This window comes from Lissotriton helveticus, chromosome 8, assembly GCF_964261635.1.
Source record: "Lissotriton helveticus chromosome 8, aLisHel1.1, whole genome shotgun sequence".
NCBI lineage: Eukaryota > Metazoa > Chordata > Amphibia > Caudata > Salamandridae > Lissotriton > Lissotriton helveticus.
In genome coordinates this window covers 702624068-702644184 of record NC_136069.1, presented here as the reverse complement: position 1 = coordinate 702644184, position 20117 = coordinate 702624068, and positions in this window count along the sequence as shown.

Genomic DNA, 20117 nt, shown 5'->3' with positions numbered 1-20117 from the left:
AATTTCACCAAATATAGATTAGCTCATACTACATACCAATGCCTACCATTTTCACAAATTTGATTGAAATTCCATTTAACCATTTAGCCTGTAGACCTCTCTAAATACCCTGAGGTAAATTACTTCACAAAACACATCTGAAGTGTTGGAATTGACAACCAATTAAAATGTTACTTTCATTTTCTACTTTTTTTACCTGACATTTGATTGGCTATGTACCTGAATATATATAAAGGAAGAGAGAGAAACACAGCCATTTTGACTACTACTTCCTGAACTACATTGCAAGATCATTTTCACTCACAACTTAAACTTGTTTTTAGAAGGTGAGATATTATTTTATAAATTTGAAAACATTTTCAGATAGTTATATACTATCCCTCTGTAAGAGTTAGACATTGAGAAAGGCTTCTTTATTATAATTATGGATTGATTTAGGTTTCTGTGGTATAATTATGAATTTACTTAGGCTTCTTCACAGGCACTTTTTAATAGTACTACTTCACGCCTGAAACCATACAGTGCCCATAGATTACTTCTCTGTTATAAACTCACAAGTACATGTCTGAACTTAAACCCAACAGAGCCCTATCTCTACTGATATATTTATTTTTTATGCAAATTACAGCAATAAAATGGAAGGTGAGCAGAATGTTTCCTTCGAAATTGTTCTGGAGAAAAACACAGAAAAAGATATTGAGGACAATGATGACTCAGATTTCATGGATGAATCACGGGACCATGAATTAGTTCAATGTGTAGAATCTGTGGATCATTTACTTCATTATGATGACGGTCAAATGTGGGAACTTATGTTCAATCAACAAGAGGACATATCGGACAGTCAAATGCTAGACGTTCTATTAAATTTTGAAAAACAATCCGAAAAATAAAATTGTATGTAATATTAAAAAATTGTTTGAGTCTTTAATCATTTTTATATGTAATTCATAAACTAGTTAAATGTTAGAAATGTTATTAAATTTTGAAACACAATAACAATAATAAATAATTGCTTAAAAAATAAAAAAATTAAAAAATAATCAACAAAACCAACAATCAATTAACATACAGTATTTGAAAAGTCTATCATTCTTTTTTCCTTATAGTACGCTGCCCAGAACGCTTCCCGGTTCGCGAACCGGGCGCTACCCACGCAAAAAAACAAAAAAAAATTATTTTTTTTGCCCCGCGGGGCCCTTTTAAAGCCTCCACATTAAACCTAGGGGGTCAGGGAGGATCTACTATGCCCCCTTATGGTCATTTCCCCCTTTGTTTTGGCCTCCTCTTGTCTCTCAATCCTACCGAGAGACAAGATGGCGGCCTCTCCGGACTGTTTAGAATGTTGACAGACACCGGAGAGCCAATCAGCTTCGCTACGCGAAGTTCCGTTACGCGTAAAGTCCGCGAACCGGAGAGCTGCCCGGTCCGCTGTTACAGATATATATCTTTTTTTGAACGTTAATTTCTCAAAATCCACTGAAGCACATATATTGAGACCTAGCAAAGGCACATCGGGCTACCAGTCCCTACAATTTTGCCAAGTTTCGTGGAAATCCATTCAGCCGTTCGGGCTAAAAGTGAGGCCAACCGCCCTATGGAAAACTCAATGTTAAAAACACGTTTTGGGACCCCCCTTTTTTCTCGGCCCCCCTTGACGAACCCCCCCCAAATTTCCAGGGGCTGCTCAGAAACAAAATGTTCCATTTTCCAGAAAATTTCAGCCAATTCCGTCCAAAAACGCCAAAGTTATTAGACATAGAATTTTCAAAAATCCCATAGGGAAAAAATCCTAACTATATATACCTACTGGCAACCACCAGTAGGTAATTACCTACTGGCGGTCGCCAGTAGGTATATATAGTTAGGATTTTTTCTCTATGGGTTTTTTGAAAATTCTATGTCTAATAACTTTGGCGTTTGTGGACGGAATCGGCTGAAATTTTCAGGAAAATGGCACATTTTGTTTCTGAGCAGCCCTTGAAAATTTGGGGGGGGTTCGTCCAGTGGGGGCCGAGAAAAAAGGGGGGTCCCAAAACGTGTTTTTAACATTGAGTTTTCCATAGGGCGGTTGGCCTCACTTTTAGCCCGAACGGCTGAATGGATTTGCACGAAACTTGGCAAAATTGTAGGGACTGGTAGCCCGATGTGCCTTTTGTAGGTCTCAATATATGTGCTCCAGTGGATTTTGAGAAATTAACGTTTAAAAAAAGATATATATCTGTAACAGCGGACCGGGCAGCGTCCCAGGACGCGTACTTTTCGCGCAACGGAGCTTTGTGAAGCGAAGCTGATTGGTTCTCCGGCGTCTGTCAACATTCCAAACAGTCCATAGCGGCCGCCATCTTGTCTCTCGGTAGGATCGAGAGACAAGAGGAGGTCAAAACAAAGGGGGAAATAACTATAAGGGGGCATAGTAGATCCTCGCTGACCCCCTAGGTTTGATGTGGAGGTTTTAAAAGGGCCCCGCGGGGCAAAAAAAAATAATAATAATAATAATCGAACGGCTGAATGGATTTGCACGAAACTTGGCAAAATTGTAGGGACTGGTAGCCCGATGTGCCTTTGCTAGGTCTCAATATATGTGCTTCAGTGGATTTTGAGAAATTAACGTTCAAAAAAAGATATATATCTGTAACAGCGCACCGCTTCGCGTACTTTTCGCGTTACGGAGCTTTGCGAAGCGAAGCTGATTGGCTCTCCGGTGTCTGTAAACATTCCAAACAGTACGTAGCGGCCGCCATCTTGTCTCTCGGTAGGATCGAGAGACAAGAGGAGGCCAAAGCGAAGGGGCAAATGACCATAAGGGGGCATAGTAGATCCTCGCTGACCCCCTAGGTTTGATGTGGAGGTTTTAAAAGGGCCCCGCGGGGCAAAAAAAAAAATAATAATAATAATCGAACGGCTGATGACCATAAGGGGGCATAGTAGATCCTCGCTGACCCCCTAGGTTTGATGTGGAGGTTTTAAAAGGGCCCCGCGGGGCAAAAAAAAATAATAATAATAATAATCGAACGGCTGAATGGATTTGCACGAAACTTGGTAAAATATTAGGGACTGGTAGCCCGATGTGCCTTTGCTATGTCTCAATATATGTGCTTCAGTGCATTTTGAGAAATTAACGTTCAAAAACAAGATATATATCTGTAACAGCGCTCCGCTTCGCGGAGATAAAATTATATGTGTATTACCTAGCTGTTGCTAACACCAGTTAGCGACGGCTAGTAGGAGATAGCGACCATCTTGGGTCCCACTTTGCATGTGAGTGATATTTATCACTAATGACATGCAAAGTGGGCATGCCAAGATGTTAGCGACTGGAAACAGTCGCTAACATCGCTATCTCCTATTATCAACTTTTGGAAATATTCGAGATAAGCGCGAATATCTCCAAAAAGTAACAGCTGCCCTGAGCAGTTCTTAGCCATGTTATCCAATGGGAGGTGGATAACATGGCTAAGAGCATTAGCTCGGTAATGCATGAATATCGCGGAGTTTTCAGCGACATTAATGCATTGCGCTCGTTTTTTATCGTATTTGCGATAAACCTTGATAATAGCAAGGTTTATCTGCGATAATTTCTGACGGTAAAAAAATCGTTGCTAAGCATCGTTAGGGATAAATATCGCTTAACCTTGGTAATATGCCCCAACGTCTGTTAACGTTCGATTCGAAGGAAATCAGGAATTGTTGAAAAACATTGTGTGCGCCATCTTGTCTTTTTTCAAATGCCACACTTTTGTCGTGCACGGCAGCCATTTTAGATGCCTTGACCAGATCCACTCTGTGAACGCTGTCGATCCTTAGCATGGCTCCCCACCCTCGCAAGCATCTCCCCCAGGCAGTGGTCACCCCCGCTCTCTGTTTTATGCATGGGTAATAAACCTCCCCCCATCTGCGCTGTTCTTCCCTGAGAATCACACCCTGTGCCCGCCCGACACCTCCCTTTCGCCCTATTCACTACCGCACCCTCTGACACTCCTTTTCCTCTGTGTCCGATTGTCCAGGCCGGTCCTAGGCTATCAGCTAGCCCTGCAGATGTAGTTTATGGCCACAGCTGTAAAGAATCACCCGTCTTCAAAGGAGTTATAGTAGATCAAGGCCCACACTCGATGAGATCCGTCACAGCAGAAGCGTTGCTATTATCTGAAAACCATTCTGTATTGTGATTGGGGAGGGGACCGAGCGTGAAGCGGAAGATTCCAGGGATGACTCTTTGTACATCAAAGTTTTTACAATTATGTGTCACATTAAAAATATATAGCACTCCGACAAAGTAGTAAGATTATAAAACTTTAATAATTTATAAATATATACAAGGAAACAAAAATAGTAATAACATATAAACATTTTTAGAGAAAAACAACGAAGTAGCGGTCGGCTGTGCGAATAGTCCCAACGCAGCACAACGTCCAGATTTCCGGCGTGGGGCGTCGCGGGGGGTGGGTGATCAGTAGCAAACTGTTGTGCGAATAGTTCCAAGGCAGCAGAACGCGCCGAAATCTAGATGACACAAAAGTGATGTCTAGTAAGTTGCCACCCAGCAAATAACGGCGTGGGGCGTCGCGGGGGGTGGGTCATCAGTAGCAAACTGTTGTGCGAATAGTTCCAAGGCAGCAGAACGATGGCACCAAGGTGATGTCCAGTAAGTTGCCGCACTGGTTTTGGTATCCTACAATGCTGCTCCGAATAACGGCGTGGGGCGCCCCGGGGGAGGCGGCGTGAACGGGCCTCTCCAGGTGGAGTCTCGTCTGTTGTAGTGGGGCGCCCCTTTACCGTTTCAGTTGCCATTCCGTCCGCTTTTGGTCCACTGTGTCAAAATCCGCCATTCAGCTGAGTTGCGCCCACTCTTGCGGTGCAGCGATAGGCGGCTGTCACAGGACTCTCAAAATGGCGGCAGGCTGTTTCCTTTTTGGGCCTGGTCCACTGAAATGGCCCTGGGACACCTTGGAAATCGGACGCTTGTCTGCTAGGTCTTGGACCCCATTCTCGAAAGCGTCCCCTCCGCCTTGAGAATTCATCAAAAGTTTTGGGGGCCCCGACTCCTGCAGGCTTCTGGTGGGGAGCGGCTGCCATGATTGCTCGCGGAATGACCACGACGGAGCCACGAGATGGTGGTGCTTTCATGCTGACGCCAGCTTCAGTCTGAAACATCCAGAAACAAGGTGGGGCTTTCATCGTTTGGGGGAAAAAAAAAGTTTTCATCCAATGAAAAGTGTTGTTTTTAGGTCATATGATCAAGCCTTCCATCATTAGGAAACCAAAAGTAAAATGAACCAATGAAAAGTTTTATAAACAAGTCACATGACCTGTTATGCGGCATAGGGTATAAAATGCGGAGAAAATACGTTGGCACGTGAGGCGGCGTCAGTAGCGGACCGATGTGCGAATAGGCCGAAGGCAATACAACGCGCCAAGATCCGGATGGCATCGAGGTGGTGTCATAGTTGAGAGTTCTGAGCAGCGGTTGTAACACTGTCTGAAGCTTATTTGCAGCTGCTGCAGCTTCACTACGCGCCAAGATCCGGATGGCACCGAGGTGGTGTGTAGGAAGTTGCCGCACTGGTGTGGCCATCCTACAATGCTGAAAGTCGGCGTGGGGCGCCCCGTTGGCCTGTGAGTTTGCGTCAGTAGCGGACCGATGTGCGAATAGGCCGAAGGCAGCACAACGCGCCAAGATCCGGATGGCACCGAGGTGGTGTCTAGTAAGTTGTCGCACTTCTGTGGCCATCCTACAATGTTGAAAGTCGGCGTGGGGCGCCCCGTTGGCCTGTGAGATGGTGTCAGTAGCGGACTGATGTGTGAATGGGGCCAAAGGCAGCGCAACAATATTTTCTACTATATTTCCGGTGTAGAAGAGACCACAAGGCGCTGAGATGCCAAGATCCGGATGGCACCGAGGTGGTGTCTTGCAAGTTGTGGTACTGGTGTGGCCATCCTACAATGCTGAAAGTCGGCGTGGGGCGCCCCGTTGGCCTGTGAGATGGCGTCAGTAGCGGACCGATGTGCGAATAGGCCGAAGGCAGCACAACAATATTTTCTGACTGACACCACAAGGCGCTGAGATGCCAAGATCCGGATGGCACCGAGGTGATGTCTAAGTTGCGGACTGATGTGCGAATGGGGCCAAAGGCAGCGTAACAATATTTTTTGTATGGAAGATACCACTAGGCGTTGAGATGCCAAGATTCGGATGGCACTGAGGTGATGTCTAGCAAGTTGGTGTGGTCATCCTACAATGCTGAAACTCGGCGTGGGTCACCCCATTAGCCTGTGAGATGGCGTCAGTAGCGGACCGATGTGCGAATAGGCCGAAGGCAGCACAACGCGCCAAGATCCGGATGTCACCGTGGTGGTTTCATAGTTGAGAGGCACTTCATCTGCAGTGGGGCGCCGAGATCCGGATGGCACCGAGGTGATGTCTAGCAAGTTGCTGTACTGGTGTGGTCATCCTACAATGCTGAAACTCGGCGTGGGTCGCCCCATTAGCCTGTGAGATGGCGTCAGTAGCGGACCGATGTGCGAATAGGCCGAAGGCAGCACAACGCGCCAAGATCCGGATGTCACCGTGGTGGTTTCATAGTTGAGAGGCACTTCATCTGCAGTGGGGCGCCGAGATCCGGATGGCACCGAGGTGATGTCTAGCAAGTTGCTGTACTGGTGTGGTCATCCTACAATGCTGAAACTCGGCGTGGGTCGCCCCATTAGCCTGTGAGATGGCGTCAGTAGCGGACCGATGTGCGAATAGGCCGAAGGCAGCACAACGCGCCAAGATCCGGATGTCACCGTGGTGGTTTCATAGTTGAGAGGCACTTCATCTGCAGTGGGGCGCCGAGATCCGGATGGCACCGAGGTGATGTCTAGCAAGTTGCTGTACTGGTGTGGTCATCCTACAATGCTGAAACTCGGCGTGGGTCGCCCCATTAGCCTGTGAGATGGCGTCAGTAGCGGACCGATGTGCGAATAGGCCGAAGGCAGCACAACGCGCCAAGATCCGGATGTCACCGTGGTGGTTTCATAGTTGAGAGGCACTTCATCTGCAGTGGGGCGCCGAGATCCGGATGGCACCGAGGTGATGTCTAGCAAGTTGCTGTACTTGTGTGGTCATCCTACAATGCTGAAACTCGGCGTGGGTCGCCCCATTAGCCTGTGAGATAGCAGTTCTTTGGATTTGGGCCTGGCTCGTCTGCTGTAGTGGGGCGCCCCTTTACCGTTTCAGTTGCCATTCAGCTGAGTTTCGGCTGCTCTTGATGCTACAGCGACAGGCGGCTGCAACAGGACTCTCAAAATGGCGGCCTGTTCTTTGGATTTGGGCCTGGTCCACTAAAATGGCCCTGGGACACCTTAGAACTCGGACGCTCGATTTTTTTTTCCTTTCCTGTACATGCAAAAAAAGGTAAATGCCCGGTACGTTACACGCTTCATCTGCCACGATGAACTCTCTAGAGGAACCGAAAAAAAATATAGTTGTGGTAACTATACCATGCATTGTCATATGGAGAGGTGGCACCAATTAATTATAGTGCTGCATAAAAGAGATTTGGAGGAGAACCCCTGACCTGCTAGTACATTCATCAAAGAAGTGGCACTGAGAGCTTCAGAGGCAAGGGAAACGGTCCCAAATATTTAGAAGAACTTTGGAAAGATTAAAATAACATGTTTAGATTGTGGCAAATTTATTTCATGTGGACATCTGAGTGTTACTCTAATAAATATAGTATATGAACATCATCATAGTCGATGGTTGGTAGAGACATTTTGACTATATCCTGGACCTGCCCGTCCTCGCCCAAAATGGCGCCAGAATAAATGGGACTCGTAACTCCTTGTTGTGTACTGGTTGCAGAACCTTGAAATCACGAGATACGTATGCAGTTTTGAAGCACATGGCGGGCGGGGACGAGAATTGATTGAATATTTCGACATCCCTATTGATATTAAGTTCTGATGTGTTATTGATTACTGTACTGTTGAAAGTTCGAATTAACGTCACCCATGGTACTTGCCCGCAAATGTATATCTAGATAATTTTATTGTAACTGGCCCTGTCGTATTTTAATTATAAAATGTACGTCCACCGATTCCGTAACTGTTAGACACCTTAGTTCTTGCAACCTAATGGCCCGCCCGTTACGTTCCTCTACAGTGTAAATGTCTATTTATCATATACGATTACAGTTTGCTCCGTGGCCGGCCCACGTGGTTATAGGCTCGTATTTGTATAATGAAATTTTCACAATAAAGGTTTTTAAAAGAAAACATGGTAGTAGTATATACATTGGTAAAGTTTTTAATAATAGTCACTGTTTTAGAATCATTAAAAGGCAAGTGAAATAAAGCAGACCAATTACATGAAGGGTAAAAGGTATAATACGAAGGAACGCAGTAAAGATAAATGGTCAAGGGCTGTTGTGTTTTCTATTCCTGCAACATAAAGTGATCGATAAGAATCTCATATTCAGGCGTATCGGCGACTAAGACAGCAGGTCGACCCTCTTTTGCTCAACGGCTCCGTCATGGGACGAAGAAACGCTCTTTTTCTCGAAAAAAGAATATATTTTACTTGCAGGACAGTTGTAAAATTTCCGGGAAAGTACATTAGCCTGGAACATTATAACATATATTTAAGAAAAAATAATGTTCGGAAGTAATGAAAAGCGTAATTTTTAGGTCATATGACCAAGCCTTTCATCATTACAATAAGAAAAGTAAAATGAACCAATGAAAAGTTTTATTAACAAGTCACATGACTTGTTATGCTTACGTACGCGCTGCGCGCCCCGGATGACTTCCGGATGCGCTAACGCGGCGCGTCATATTGAACGCATTACGCGACAACGCAGGTACAGAATATAGTCAAAATGTCTCCACCAACCCAGCGGTCGGAACACAACCCCTTTCAGCAGGCTAAATAGTTTCTGGTAAATGACAACAGAAGGGACAGGCAACAAGAACCATCAGTCAAAAGAGGGGAGGGCTAGTTTCTCTCTACCGGGTTACATTGGGGCGCTACCGGAACTGATCGAATTGGTAGTCTACAGTGTTTCTGGATGTTTCAGACTGAAGCTGGGGTTAGCATGAGAGCAGCACCATTTCGTAGCTCCGTCGTGGTCATTCCGCAAACCAATCATGGCAGCCGTTCTTTATCGTTATTTTGGGCGGGGTGGGTGGCGGAGCAGAGCTGTTTTTGCAGCCATCATTGTGTGGAGTTCAGTTCATCTCACTAGTTTTGTATTTGTCATGAGGGGTTGTTCCTAATGTTTCTATTTTAGCGAGGTCAAAAAGAGATCCCATTAGTGGCCTACTGATTTTGCTCGATTCCTTTTCTTTTTTTTTACACACGATTTTTCGTTATCTGCAAAGACTAAACAGAGTATTGCGACTCTGTGTTTGTTTGTAAATAGAGAATGAACCAAAGAGAACTAATTCTAAAACAGTAAATACTTGGATAAACAATGAATCAAATGGAGAGAGAAGCAGGCACGACGGATTACAATGGGGGCAAAGACCTGCGTTAACTACCTTTCACTATCTGCAAAGAGAGAGTACTCCTAATAGAAATGAGGGGGGGGGGGCACCATTCAAAGCAGATCAGTGTGCATAAACACGAAAATGTTTTTCACTTACCACGTACTTGACATTCGACAGCTTATGATATTTGCTATTAAAAAAACCATTGAAATTCACTGAAAAAAACCATAGGTTATAGACCATATATAGTTAGGAATTAGCATTTACAAAACCTTGAAAATTCACTGAAAAAACCATAGGTTATAGACCCTATATAGTTAGGAATTAGCATTTAAAAAAACCTTATTTTACTCACACAAAACCATTGAAATTCCATATATAGTTAGTTGCACTAACTATATATCGCGCCACCTGCAATCCACTGCTGATGATGTCACATATTACATCATTCATGACATGGTCAGGTGACATCACTGATGACATCACTGATGACATCTCAAATGACATCACTGATGACATCACTGATGACAACATCCAGTGACTGTATGTTTCTGTAAAGTTAAAATGTGTCTTACATATTGAAGAATGAGTGGAAGTATAAGTGTCTGGACAAAGGATTTAGTAGGTGCATGACTGAATGCATGAGTGAGTGATTAAATGTGTCTCACTGAGTGCATGGGTTAGTGACTAAAGTGTCTTAATTTGTGCATCATTATGTCTGTTGTTCTGTAAACTGCTGCATGTTTTGATCAGTAGCTATATGATTAACTATATGGGTTATTGATTGATTGCCCAAGTATTTGCATGGGGAGACTGAGTGTGTGTGTGGCTGGATGGGAGGTGTGTGACTCTGTACAGATCAATGTGTACTTGTATCAATGATTGTATAAGAGGAGTAAGTATGTGTTAGTATATGGTTGAAAACGTAAGGTGCTCTATGTTTAACTGTATAGAGTAGAAAATGGAAAGTGTGATTGATTCTTTACAGGACTGACTAGGTGTGTGAGTAACTCCATGGATGAGTGGCAGAGTGTGAGTGTCTGTATAGGTGTATGAGTGCATATGATTGTGTTGTAAACATGAGTGATTGTATGTATGAATGATTGTATGGGTGAATGAGTGAATGTGTGTGTAGACGTAGGAATCAGTGAGTACGTATGTAGTAACTAGTATTGGTGTGTCAATGGTTTTCAAAAATTATACTCTGTTTTTAACACTGGGTGAAACAGAGGTTATATTAAAATGTGAGGAGATGCATTGTATTGTCACATGAATGATATCATCAGTGATGTGATCATTGATGTCAAGTGAGATGTCATCAGTGATGTCATTTGAGATGTCATCAGTGATGTCATCAGTGATGTCCACTGACCATGTCATGAATGATGTAATATGTGACATCATCAGCAGTGGATTGCAGGTGCGCGATATATAGTTAGTGCAACTAACTATATATGGAATTTCAATGGTTTTGTGTGAGTAAAATAAGGTTTTTTAAAATGCTAATTCCTAACTATATATGGTCTATAACCTATGGTTTTTTTCAGTGAATTTTCAAGGTTTTGTAAATGCTAATTCCTAACTATATATGGTCTATAACCTATGGTTTTTTCAGTGAATATATATATATATATATATATATATATATATATATATATATATATTACCTACTGGCGGTCGCCAGTAGGTAGTTATAGTTAGGACCTAGCTACCATAGGAAATCCGCAACATTCTATTGGAAATAACTTTGGTGCCCATTGAGGCATTTGCGTGTAATTTTCAAAAATTTAGGCCAGCTCAGCTCCGCTCCTTCCCTGAAAGTTTCGGGGGGATTCGTGAAGTGGGGGCTGAGAAAAAAGGGTGGTCCCAAAACGTGTTTTCCCCATGCTAATTTCCAGAGGACGAATTGACAAGGCTACAGCCCGAACCGCTGAACGGAATTACACCAAACTTTGCAAAATTGTAGGGACTGGTACGCAGATGTGCCTTCGCTATATTTGGTGAGAATTGCTCTGGTTGTTTTTTTGAAAATTAACTTCAAAAACACATATATATCTATAGGCGCGCCACGAGCGCTCACCGGTACGCGTACCGGGGAGCGCACCCGGCGCGCTACGGGAGTGCGCGAGCGGAAAGCTGAATGTCTGTCAACATTCTAAACAGTCCGGAGAGTCCGCCATCTTGTGTCTCGGTAGAATCGAGACGCAAGAGGTAAAAATAAAAAGGGGGCAATGATTAAAAGGGGGCAGGGTAGACACCCCCTGACCCCCTAGGTTTTCTGAGGGGGGCCTAGAAGGACCCTGAAGGGCAAAAAACCGATTTTTTAAAAAAAAAATTCACTGGGTAAGCGCTGGGTGCGTTCCCATGTGCGCTCTCCGGTACGCGCACCCTGAGCGCACCACGGGGAAAAAACAGTGTAAAAAATTATAGTAAAAAAATAATTTAGAGTGCTTAGAGGTAGGGTAGCTCTGAAAAGAGCTGTTGTGTTATGTGGGTGTTTTTTGCACCTACAAGTAGGTACCAATGCAGAGTCTCAAATTCAAGAGGAAGACTCTATTCCCCTCATCTGTAAAATGTACACCATCTCATGCATGTTGTAACGCAAGTTGTTGTGGTAAATGGAACCCATACCATAGTCTCTGAGGAAAGCAGAAACAGATTTATTCACATGTTTCCTTGCTTTCTCAATCTGTGGACAAAATTGGTTGGACCAGTTCCATTTTTGCCTTTAGCATATGTTAGAATATACCAAGGCAGTTTTTAGAAAAAGTGACATCAATTGCCCAAAAAAGTCCTTTAAAAGCATTTCCAGACCTACCCCAGTCAAAGTGATCAGGTCATTGCCACCACAGTGCACAATTATAAGGTCAGGCTGTGGTAGATGCATAAAGGATTTTATCAATGGTATCAATTGGTGACTTCTCAATCCTCTCTGTCCAATCCACACCAATGTCCACATTTGGTAAATTAAGGTTGTAAATACCTTGGTTACTTGCACATTTTTCACTCCAGTAGACAAAGCTATGACCCACTAACCAGACTTTTGGCATCTTGAAGGTAGATGTGCTTGTATTCAGATGAGTTGTGGAAATGAAATGGCAGTTTGAAAGTAGGAGTGATGAAAAAAAAGTGGTTGAGATTCAGAGCACTTGAAAAACAAGAAATGATTGGTGCTTTCTTAACATTCTCCACTGAAAATTAGGGTGCATGCTTTTGTTTTTTGAAAGATGTAATTCTAATGGTTGAGAAAAGGTCATTGAAAGAAAAATTGCACAGGATAAGCTGCTATATTGAGAAGTCAAACACCCTTGCTGGGTTCATTTGCAACATAGTATCATGAACTTTTCACCTGTGTGCAAAGTTAGGTGGGAGTTACCATGGTAACAGGCTGAATGAGCAGTGGGGGGATGGGTGAATATGATGTGAGTTTCAAAGTGTTGAAATGTACAACCAATTAAAATGTGCACTCCCACACTCACCTTCTTTCAGACCTTCTCTTTTACTTTCCTCCCTCTCTCTTCCCTTCCTTCACTCTTTCACTCTTTTCCCTTCCCTTACTCTCCTTACTCCACTTCACAAACTCCTTCTCTTACTCCCTCTGTCCTCTTACTTCTACACTCCCCTTCCCTCATTCTCTCTCTGTTAGCCTCATTCTCTCCGTCCTCTTAGTCTCTCACTCCTCTTCTGTCAAGCTCACTCCCTATAACTCAGCCACACTCCCACACTTACTTTCTTTCAGCTTTCCTGTTTTACTTCCCTCTTCCCTTCTTTCGCTCCTTCACTCTTTTCCCTTCCCTTACTCTCCTTACTCCACTTCACTAACTCCTTCTATTACTCCCTCTGTCCTCTTACTTCTACACTCCCCTTCCCTCATTCTCTCTCTGTTAGCCTCATTCTCTCTGTCCTGTTAGTCTCTCACTCCTCTTCTGTCACGCTCACTCCCTATAACTCAGCCATACTCCCACACTCACCTTCTTTCAGACCTTCTCCTTTACTTTCCTTCCTCTCTCTTCCCTTCCTTCACTCCTTCACTCTTTTCCCTTCCCTTACTCTCCTTACTCAACTTCACTAACTCCTTCTCTTACTCCCTCTGTCCTCTTACTTCTACACTCCCCTTCCCTCATTCTCTCTCTGTTAGCCTCATTCTCTCCGTCCTCTTAGTCTCTCACTCCTCTTCTCTCAGGCTCACTCCCTATAACTCAGCCATACTCCCACACTCACCTTCTTTCAGACCTTCTCCTTTACTTTCCTTCCTCTCTCTTCCCTTCCTTCACTCCTTCACTCTTTTCCCTTCCCTTACTCTCCTTACTCCACTTCACTAACTCCTTCTCTTACTCCCTCTGTCCTGTGACTTCTATACTTCCCTTCCCTCATTCTCTCTCTGTTAGCCTCATTCTCTCTATCCTCTTAGTCTCTCACTCCTCTTCTGTCACGCTCACTCCCTATAACTCAGTCATACTCCCACAGTCACCTACTTTCAGACCTTCTCCTTTACTTTCTACCTCTCTCTTCCCTTTCTTCACTCCTTCACTCTTTTCCCTTCCCTTACTCTCCTTACTCCACTTCACTAACTCCTTCTCTTACTCCCTTTGTCCTCTTACTTCTACACTTCCATTCCCTCATTCTCTCTCTGTTAGCCTCATTCTCTCCGTCCTCTTAGTCTCTCACTCCTCTTCTGTCACACTCACTCCCTATAACTCAGCCACACTCTCACACTCACTTTCTTTCAGCTCTCCTGTTTTACTTCCCTTCCTGTATTTTTCCTTCCTTCGCTGCTTCACTCTTTTCCCTTCTGTTACTCTCCTTACTCCACATCACTAACTCCTTCTATTTCTCCCTTTGTCCTCTTACTTCTACACTTCCCTTCCCTCATTCTCTCTCTGTTAGCCTCATTCTCTCCGTCCTCTTAGTCTCTCACTCCTCTTCTGTCACGCTCACTCCCTATAACTCAGCCACACTCCCACACTCACTTTCTTTCAGCTCTCCTGTTTTACTTCCCTTCCTGTCTCTTCCCTTCCTTCGCTCCTTCACTCTTTTCCCTTCTGTTACTCTCCTTACTCCACTTCAGTAACTCCTTCTCTCAAACCCTCTGTCCTCTTACTTACTCACTTCCCTTCCCTCACTCTCTCTCTGTTACCCCCATTCTCTCCGTCCTCTTAGTCTCTCACTCCTCTTCTGTTACGCTTACTCCGTATAACTCAGCCACACTCCCTCACTTATCTTTCTTTGCTCCCTCGCTCAGTCCTCTTCTCTCACTCTTTCCTTCACTTCCTCTGTCTCCTCACTCCCTCACTCCCCTTGTCTCATGCTCACTTGCCTTTATCCACTCTCTATCACCACTCTTTCCTCAACCTCACTGTTCTTCTCTTACTCTTCCTCACCCCTGTTCCCTTACTCCGCTTTCCTCACTTATCCTCATTGCCCTTGTTCACTCCCCTTCCCCTCACTCACCTCCCACACTCACCTTCTTTCAACCCCCCTACTTCACTTCCTTTCCCCTCTCGTCCCTTTCTTTGCTCCCTCACTCATTTTCCTTTCCTCTCTCACTGCACTCCACTTCACTCACTCCTTTTGAATTTGTAAAGAATTCAGCACTTTTTGGAGAATCGGAGGTAGTTCCAAAAAGAACTGGTTTTTTTCTTCTTTTTTAGGTTTTATTTATTTTTTTACTTTTTCTGAACGTTTTTAAAAAAATTTGGTATTTTTTTCAGAACAAAAACAAAAATAGGGAATGCCAAACTGCTCAACATGAGCAAAAAAAAGGGGAAAAATTAGGGCTGAGGAGGGCAGCGATGTTCTTCCCTTTTTCGTACAATTAGCAGAATATTCTGCTCTCCGTAACAAAGCAGTTCGTCACACTGCTTACACTTAATTGTAATGTCCGTAAAAACAGGTTGTATATTTGGAATTAACTCAACTGGTCTTCCTCTCACGGATGTTGTTGGTCCTCAGGTTAAAGTTGAGGCGCCATCTCTCGGAGGATTACGTGCCAGGTCCCTGACACTCTCCCGGGCATAGTTCTGGGGGTGCCTCCTTTGGACATGCCTGATCATCGTGGAGTTTCCAAAACTATATTTTCTTGTGGGGTCACCCCGTGAAAGAATAGTATGGCAAATCTTACACTCCACCTTTGGAGCATTTACCTTTTTATGTCCTTGAGGAATGCTAAAACATTTCCAAATGAAGTGCTCCTTCACTTTTGGCTGAGGAGGGTCCTCTTGAAGAAACTGATCAGAGTCCTCACTGCTGCTTGGTGGTCTTGCAGCCATTCTTTCTAAAGAATTGAAGAGCAGAAGGGAATAGGTCTTGCTCTCTCCAAAGTGAATGAAGTAGTGAAGGAAATGGTTGGGGTTTTCATTAGTTGTAAAAAAAAATGTTAACAACCAATGAAAAGTGTTATTTTAAGGTCACATGACTTGACACGCTTACGCTGCGCACACCGGAGCGCTTCAGGGAGCGCTTAGCGGCACGAACGTAGGCGCTTCCGGGGGCGTTTACGCGGCGCGCCTGAATGACGTTTTGTTAGATTTTAGGAAATGCGTGTAAAGTTTAAATACGGTTATTTATAATCAAAAATACTACTTTTATAAGTATGCCACTGAATGTATAGCATTATTATTTACTTTAAATACATACTTTTTTTTTCCGCACGCGGGAATAGCGCTCTCGCTACGCTAACGGGTGCGCTTACCGGTGCGCGCACCCTGAGCGCTCCGAGGCAAAATGATAACAAAAAAAAACACATGAAAAATACATTGAAAAATTAATTTTAGGAAAAAAATATATATATATATATAAAAATATAATATTTAATAGTTATAAAAAACAGCTACTATCGTTATGGTTAGGAATTAGCATTTAAAAAACCTTTGAAATTCAGTAAAAAAACCATAGGTTTCACAATCGTTATAGTTAGGAATTAGCATTTAAAAAACCTTTGAAATTCACTGAAAAAAACATAGGGTTCACACCAGTTATAGTTAGCTGAAAATTTTGCTCATACAAAACCATTGAAATTCCCACGTTATAGTTAGTTGGACTCACTATAACTCCCGCACCCGCAATCCACTGCTGATGATGTCACATATTACACCATTCATGACATGGTCAGTGACATCACTGATGACATCACTGATGACATCTCAAATGACATCACTGATGACATCATTCATGTGATAATACGATGCACCTCCTCATACTCTAATCTAACCTTTGATACATCCAGTGTTAAATACAGACTACCATTCTAGAAACCATTGACACACCAATACCAGTTACTACATACGCACTCACTGATTCCTAAGTCTACACATACATCCACTCATTCACCCATACAATCACTCATACATACAGTCACTCATCAATACAACACTATCATATGCACTCATACACCTATACAGACCCTCACACAGTGCCACTCATCCATGGAGTTACTCACAAACCTAGTCAGTCTTTCAAAGAATCAATCACACTCCCATTTCCTCATCTATACAGTTATACACACATAACCTTACTTATTCAAACATATACTAACACATACTTACTCTCTTATACAATCACTGATACAAGTACACATCGATCCATAGAGCCACTTACGCAATCACAGGCTCTCATGTATAGTCATTTATATATGCCAGCTCTCACATGCACTGTGTTTTACATATGAACTTACTTGGACATGTAGCACTGAGATATCCATTCACTCACCAACACACCCATGCACACAGTTAACCGCCCATACAGCTGTTTCCACATGCACTGTTGAACCCATACACCAAGTGAATCAACTGCTTACACATCTATGCAGAGAGACACACACCTCCCAGCCACCCCCACACACACTCACCCTCACATAAAAATACTTGGAAAACCAATCAATAACCCATATAGTCACTCATATAGCTACTAATCAACACATGCAGCAGCTTACACAACAACAGACATAATGATGCACACATTCAGACAGTTTAGTCATTAACCCATGCATTCAGTAAGACACATTTAATCACTCACTCATACAGTCAGTCACGCACCTACTAAATCCTTCATCCAGACACTCATACATACACTCATTCTTCAATATGTAAAACATATTTTAACTTCACAGAAACACACATTCACTGGATGATGTCATCAGTGATGTCATTTGAGATGTCATCAGTGATGTCATCAGTGATGTCACTGACCATGTCATGAATGATGTAATATGTGACATCATCAGCAGTGGATTGCGGGCGCGCGAGTTATAGTGAGCCAACTAACTATAACGTGGGAATTTCAATGGTTTTGTATGAGTAAAATGTTCAGCTAACTATAATTGGTGGAAAACCTATGGTTTTTTCAGTGAATATATATATATATATATATATATATATATATAATTCATAAACACATGCAGTTATTGTGACAAATCAGTAGATCAGTTCTTATGTTGGGTGTAGAATTCATCAGATTAAACGTCTCTTTTTTAAAGCTGATAAAAGGAAAGACGCTACTGAAAAACATGTGAAGGGGTCAGATAATGACTGTAAAAAGAAAAGGGCCACACAAAACTGTTTAAAACGTATATTACGCAACAGGAGGAATATTAACCTCTTTCTTTCATCGCTGTATTATTTGCAGAAAAATAGAATGTGCAAATCATTTTGAATCGATCGATCATCACATGCACAAAATGGGGGATCAGAGGCTACATAGATGTTCTGTGGAAAGCCCAGCATCATAGGGATATAATTTAGCTGAAATCTCATCAATATAAACCTGTGTTGTAGATTGGTGACATACGATAAATACGTTGAATTCATATCTATTTGCAGGATACTCGGGCAGTCAGATATGCTCTAACTGTTGGTAAATTACTATTTGTAAAATTCCGTCTCACTTGCAAACTAGACAACAAGTGAGTTTTTAGATCTTTTTTTAGAAATAGACAATATAGGGTCAACAAAGAGATGATGTAACCCTATGCTTTTAGTATAGATTCAACATAACATAGCCAACTAATATTATCCACACCATCTAGTTTCAGAACATCATTTATAATATCTCTTGTAAGAGAGAGAGTCTCCTTCTGCCATACCGAGTGCCACATTAGGATTGGCGGCAGATATATTTTGTCAATTATATACGGAACACTTAATTCCATATGACAAATAAAATTGGAGCAGGACTTTGGTAGTGAGACTAACTTTTGAAAAAAGTTGTGTTCTATACATTGCAGTTGAGAGCAGTCTCTAATGCCCCAGACAGCCGCTCCATAAGTCGAAGCAGATACGTTTATTTTCCGCCTTTATTGCTTCAATGGGTTTTATGCCAGTTTTTTTTTATAAATTTATAAGGTGCCCCAATATTTTTTCCATCTGCAACCCCAGGTTTATGACCATACTTAGCCAATTATTTTGGCGATCGAACATAAACCCTAGATAATTGAAAGAGTCCACGACTCCCAGCGTACTTCCTTCAACAATGATTTGGGGTTGATTCCTCTGCTTCGTGAGTGCCACAAGGACAAAGGGTTTTGAGTATTTAATTTTCATGTCCAACTGATTCATAAATTGTGTATATTCCATCACTAGGCGGAGCAGAGCATTGCTGGTACGGGCTAGAATCACAGCATCGTCCACATATAGTAATATTGGCACTTGTAATGAATTAATATAGGGAACATCCGGAGTGGTTCCAAGAAGAGCGGATTCAACAATATTAGTTTATAATGATAATAAGAAGGGGGCCAAAACGCACCCCTGTCTCACCCCTCTGGCAATTTTAAAGTGCGTAGTGCATTCACCTCCCTTTCCATAGCGGACACAGGCTGAGTCATCTGAGTATAGGTTGTGGATAATCCATGAAGGCAAGATACAAATGACCTTTTTTGGCTGCAGTATATTTAGCTATTATTAAACTTTAGGTTCAGGCACTGGTCAACAGTGCCTATCCCTTTTCTGAAGCCAAACTGACAGGGGATTATAATATTTTCTTCCAGGGCCCATTCCTCAAGCCTATTTAAAAGCAAGCGTCCCATTAGTTTTGCTGTGGAATCTATCAAGGATATAGGTCTATAGTTTTTCGGGATAGACCTATTCCCCTTTTTATAGATAGGCAAAATTACTGTTGTTTTCAATGATGGGGGAGCAGCCGTGAGGGCAATTTTCTTAAAGACGTTTGTCAGAAGTGGGGCCCAGAGATCCTGATAATTTAAAAACAAATCGATTGGGACATCGTCAGGCCCCGATGCCTTAGCACGTTTACACTGGTTTAAAGCATGCTTAGTTTCTTCCAGTGTAAAATTAACCATGTTGCTCTTCCCGTTACGATTACCGGGGTAGCATCAAAGATTATCTTCTCATTAGATCCACACATTTTCAAAATGTGTCACCCACTCCTCCTGTTCAACATGGGTATCTGTTGAAATAGAATGTTCATCTCTTTAAAAAGGTGCATTATTAACGGACCAAAAGGCTTGCGAACTTTTAATACAGCAGCCTTTTGCAATTTTTCCCACCACTCTTCATTTAGGGACTTCAACCTCAATAACCTTGCTTTTTTATATGCCTGTCGCAATAGCTTATCCAAAGGTAAGTTACGAGGTTTGGATTTTAAGGCCGTATGGAGATTTTTTAGAGTTTTATTGCAGTCCTCATCAAACC